This window comes from Triticum aestivum, chromosome 7A (genome assembly GCF_018294505.1).
Source record: "Triticum aestivum cultivar Chinese Spring chromosome 7A, IWGSC CS RefSeq v2.1, whole genome shotgun sequence".
NCBI classification, from domain to species: Eukaryota; Viridiplantae; Streptophyta; class Magnoliopsida; order Poales; family Poaceae; genus Triticum; species Triticum aestivum.
The window spans coordinates 675,778,747-675,784,134 of NC_057812.1; the positions used below are offsets into that span (position 1 = coordinate 675,778,747).

Below are 5,388 nucleotides of genomic sequence, written 5' to 3' on the forward strand. Positions count from 1 at the left end.
CAAATAAAAATGTATCGAACTATGGTTCATGACTTTATGCGAAGGATTCTAAGTGAGCAAGTCATTTTACTGGGGCTAATGAACACATACCACAATTTGCAGAGTACTTTGCTTTTCTGGTTGTTTTGCTAAGAGACTGTTAATGATAAATCAGATGTTTTCCTTCCTTTAGTATGCTTAGCAATAATATTTTACGTTGGCTATTAAATTGGACTTCTTTCTGGTTACAAGATTCCTCTTATAATTACAGATCTTCGTTTATTTACAATATTCTAAGGCTACTAAGGTTACACATTGTTCTACAGTTCGCAGTGAGAACAAGCTATTTCTGATGGCTCTGTCCTATTATTTGTTCACGTGTTTGCTTTCAAATATTTTGAGTGCTCATATCAACAAAACTATTGATTATTGGTTATTGTGTCTGTCAGCAGGTGCACATGAACAGCAAGGCATGTTTGGCGTCGTACTTGACCGTGCTGCAGAACAACATCTTGTGGTTCTACCCAAGGGTTGACGCCGAGCACCGGGCCGTACTGCAGGAGTAGCGCCCTGCGTCCTTTGTCAACGTCCATAGCATCAAGGACCTCCTCACGCCCCTGTGCAGATGGCGCTCGCTCGTGATCACAGGAAACCGAACGACGCATGTGCCCGTTGTCTGTCAGCGCCGACAAGGTTGGTTCTATGTTAAGGCCCTGCGTCCTCACGTAAGAGGGCATGATTCATAAGGTAGGTACGGATTGCATCTTCATCTCTATTTTTCATTTGGTCTCGATTCTTTCACTTGGTGCTACACAAGGTCAGGTCAGCTTGGAACATCTGCCTCCCAAATTCAGGTCAAGGAGGTCATAATCTCCTTCTAGATATCTTAGGGTTTAGATTTAAACGAATAGATGTAGCCATATCAATGTGCAAAGTAGAGGAAGTCGTAGTGAACATTCATAAGCTTGCTCTTGTGCTAGATAAGAAAGATTCAAAAAACTATTATGCAACGGTCACCAGAGCTTTACTGCTCTTTGTATGCACTGCAAGAATTATTCTGCAAGGGTAGCCGGCTGCACATTTGTTGTTTTCCCAGTCATTTAAGAATATTAGTTAAAGTGGATGGTGATACGATGTTTATACCATTTGAGGTATCTATTCTTTTACAAAGCATGTGAAAATACTTAAGGTTCTTTTAAAGAAGAGAGATAGGGAGGGAGGGAGGAAAACTCAATTTGTGCAACTAAAACTGACGATTCTAATCCAAACTGGAAGTGTTGCCCACGGAAATTCAGAACCGTCGTAGTTGTCGTTGACTTGGACCTTAGTTATTTCAGATTTCAGAATTGCATTTGTGCAGTAATTCTCTAGAAGTCGTGTAATACAGACATATTAATAAGATTTTTCTTGGATATGCAGCAAACAAATACTTCAGGCACGATGGATATTGATGTAGACTACATCAAAGTGCTGCAGGACCAAATTGAGGTATGCTCCACACAGACACAGCGTCTTAAAAAATTATCATTTTCCACTGCATAATAACATGTTCTGTTATTTTTTAGACAAGTACAAACTGGCTAAGTAATAATACAGATAAAAAGCCATACATTCTCATTTTTCTTCTCTGTATTTTTTCTTGTTCATACCTGCAGAAAAATTGTGGTGGTGATGATTGATCTGTATTTTTTTGAAGGGGGTCATTGGACTCCACTGTAGCATAGGTGATAATTCCTCACCCTATATTTGCGTGTAGTAGCCTCAAACATCAACTTTCTTATGATTTTTCTCTAGCATGTTGCTCGCTGGTTTTGACTATTGATTTTGGTAGACGGTGCCCAGTTTAGGACATGATCCAACTCTCAGTTACATACATGGACCTTCTCTTTCTACATCTCTATGGTAGTAAACTTTCTTACTTTAGAGACGGATCAGAAGGCGTTTCTTTTGCTTTTGGTGTTGAGGATGCACCAAACTATGCACAAAATGAAGGTACTAGACAATAATGCACTTTTAGATGGTACACTGGTGCTGATGAATCAATTTTTTTGTTACTGCTTTATGCTTCTGACAGTGTGCGCTAGCTTATCTATTACTCCCTCCGTTTGTTTTTATAAGACGTTCAGACAACTTGCTTTGTGTTGTTTTTGAACAGTGTCTGAAAGTCTAAAACGTCTTATAAAAACAAACAGAGGTAGTATATCAGATAATACTATCTCACACATGTAGTGCATATTGGTTATTTTCACTTGATTTGGATAAATAAAGTGCGGCTATATTTTTCTTAACTGTTCCTATTCTTTGACAATCTTCTGCTTCGGTTTCTGTTTCTTGTTTCAGGTTCTTCATATCGAGTGCCTATTAATTAGTCACATGTCCATAGATACTATATTATGCCCTTTAATGATCTCATCCCATGCGACTCACATATGAGTTATACATATGCATGGTTGTGAGAATTAGAGGGACAATTAGTGTTCCCTTGAAGAAAAGTGCAAGCATGATCTACTCTAAATTGGAACACTTATGTTAGAAAACATGGTCAATGGACTGTACAACAAAATCATTATTTCAGTAAATTGTGACAGATCCAAAATAACCAACCGAAAACAACAAAATTATTTTTTTCAGTAATTTTATGATGCCTCATAGACATGTTTTCACTTAGATTAGAACGATCCTATGTAAGATAGGTTGTAAAGTAGCAGTTGTATATACATAGCTACAGTGTGTTTCCTGAACATCAAAACTTCATCTCATGATGTGCTCACTGTAATCATATATTTTTTGTTTCATGTAAAGTAGTAGTAGGTTCTTTTGATGCCAATGATTCATTATCTGATCCCATGAGGCACTAATATCATGCTAGCTCTGTATTTTGTTGGTGGTATTCCCACTGTAATTCACTCTCAACATGCCGGTAATTTTGAGTTTTGTTTCTTTTATTCTCGCATGTAATTTCTTTGTTCCATCTTTGCTATGAGCCAGTGCCGATGTTCTGTTTTCCTGCGGTTGTCGCCACTGTACTTTGTTCCTTGCATGAACAAAACAGGATTAATGAAACAACATTCGCACTGAAGAAGAAAAAGGATATGTTGCCCTTTATATTATACTTGGGCGATGGATTCCTTCAGATCTACAAATTCCTCGAGCAAAGTTTGCAATGCTTTTGTGAATGTTTCAAATTTTGTTTTTGTCTTTCCTTGTGGATTGTCCATCTGAACTATATGTATCAATGTAAACAACCTTACCTTTCCTTCTCTTTCAATCGGTTTAAGGTACTCATATATAATGGTCACCAATGCCCTACAATATGCACATAATTCACAATTCTAATTGGCTTCTTGCGCCATGGGCGCAACTGGTAAGTTACATTTTGTGTGTGTAGTACATCCTTTGTTCATTATCTTTTAGTTCATATTCAAGGTTGCTTCTATATCTTCTAGGTTCTTTCATTACTTTGGAACAGAAAAGTAATATGAAACAAATCCATACAATATGTCTTTGGTGAGACCATGAACAACAATCCACCCAGATGTTGGTCCTTCTTGTGCCCAGCTGCAGCCACCGCCTAATCTAACAATGTTCTGTTCTTTGCTTGAGGCGCAATGGTATACATTTGTTAGCACGTCAGTTCCTTAGGTGGATCCTCAGTAGATCGAGCCGCCTCACCCCCTTGCAAGCAAACCTTGACCATGTTTGCTGGCGCATGCAGCGATCACTCTACCTGAGTTCCATGACTGCATATCTTAGTCACAATAAGCTAAATGACCAGAGCTATTTATATGATGCATCTCTATCTATGTATCCTGCTTTTTCAAAGCAATGTAAATGGTTTGAATTGATCTTATCATGAATTGATCTCATGCCTTTGTTTTGGCCTATAAATGTAACATGCAATGTACTCCCTCCGTTCCTAAATATTTGTCTTTCTAGGAATTTCAAATGGTTACCACATACGGATGTATATAGACATATTTTAGAATGTAGATTCACTCATTTTGCTCCGTATGTAGTCACTTGTTGAAATCTCTAGAAAGACAAGTATTTAGGAACGGAGGGAGTAATATATAATGCTATGTATCGACAACATGCTGAAATATCTATTTTTGCTTCAAGATTTTATAGTCTCTAAATATTTTTATTATTCTTGGCTCCCACTCGCCCTTTGCGTCATTGGCACAACGGGTCATCTAGTGTCCTCAGCCATGAGCAACGACGGATGGTGCGATGTGCCTGCGCGCATGTCGCGGGGCTCTAAAACCATGTGTGCTCCCACTGTTTCTGTTTGCACATGGCTGGTCTGACGAGGCCGAGAATGTTCAAGATCGGAGCGTGCGGCCGCATGGATCCGGCATGTATATTCATTCCCTGGCGGCCGGAGGCGATGTGCCATGGGCATGCCGTGTGACCGGTCAACTGTGTCCGACGAGGAAGGAACGTGGCTCTGCTTCTAGGAAAAACTGCCACTCGGTTGGATCCGACAGCAACTACTCTTAGAGCTCCTTTGATTCATGGGATTTTTGTAGGATTTTCATAGGATTCTAATCCTATGGATTTTTTCCTCTGGTAATCGTTTGATTTACAGGAATAGAAACCTTAGGAATCAATCCTATGAATTTCCCCTTCTCTATTTCACAGGAAAGTTTCCAAGAGGTCGAAGCTCTTGGAAAGAATCCTGGCAGGAAAAAAAGCGCGCGCGCTCGCTCACCGCGCGCTTAGTTTTCGCGGTAAATAAACGCTCGCGTAACTTCTCACAAGACACATCGCAAACAGAAGCACCGCCCCCCAGTTTCTTCAGCATCGACCTAGTCGTGCTGCGCCGCCACGGCCGGCCGGCCACCCGGCCTTCTGCCCAGGTCCTCGGCCTGCTGCCTGGCCTTCTGCTCAGCTGGTCAGCTCCTCGGCCGGCCTCCTTGCTTCTATTCCTATGTATAGGAAGTCCAGCAACAAGGTACGAGGCAACTCCAAAAGCCAGATCCGGTCCTCCTTTGCTTCCCATGATTTCCCATGAATTTGTAGGTATTATACACATAGATTAGATTGATTTGCTTAGTATTAGTTTGCAACCTGCTGTAGATTCTCTCTGATTTTTTAGATCGAGCTTGTTATTTCAGGATTTGGGGATTTTCTTTGCAGCTATTAGGTAAAAAAATAAGAGGTCTCAGATTTGACTAAATTCTTAATTCACTATGTATTTGCTAATGTCTAGCTCGTTTATTTAGCAATTGAGTTGCACGACTGTGTCCTGATGGTACCCATATTTTTACTTTTCCTCTGGTTCTTTGGCACTGTATGAGCAGCATGAGCTTATTTTCTTCATAGCTATTGGATCATCACGTGATAATTTTTTTTGTCTTCACAAGGCACTAAAATTTCCCTTTTCAAGGATTCTATTCTGAACAAATA

The 5,388-nt window shown here is 40.0% G+C and overlaps 1 long non-coding RNA gene across 1 annotated transcript; it reads left to right on the plus strand.

The window, feature by feature from the left end:
- Positions 1–482: 482 nt before the first annotated feature.
- LOC123154597 (uncharacterized) lies at positions 483–1,678 on the plus strand. Its single transcript, XR_006476937.1, has 3 exons — positions 483–726; positions 1,399–1,467; positions 1,635–1,678. It is a non-coding gene; the product is annotated as an uncharacterized lncRNA (long non-coding RNA).
- Positions 1,679–5,388: the final 3,710 nt, after the last annotated feature.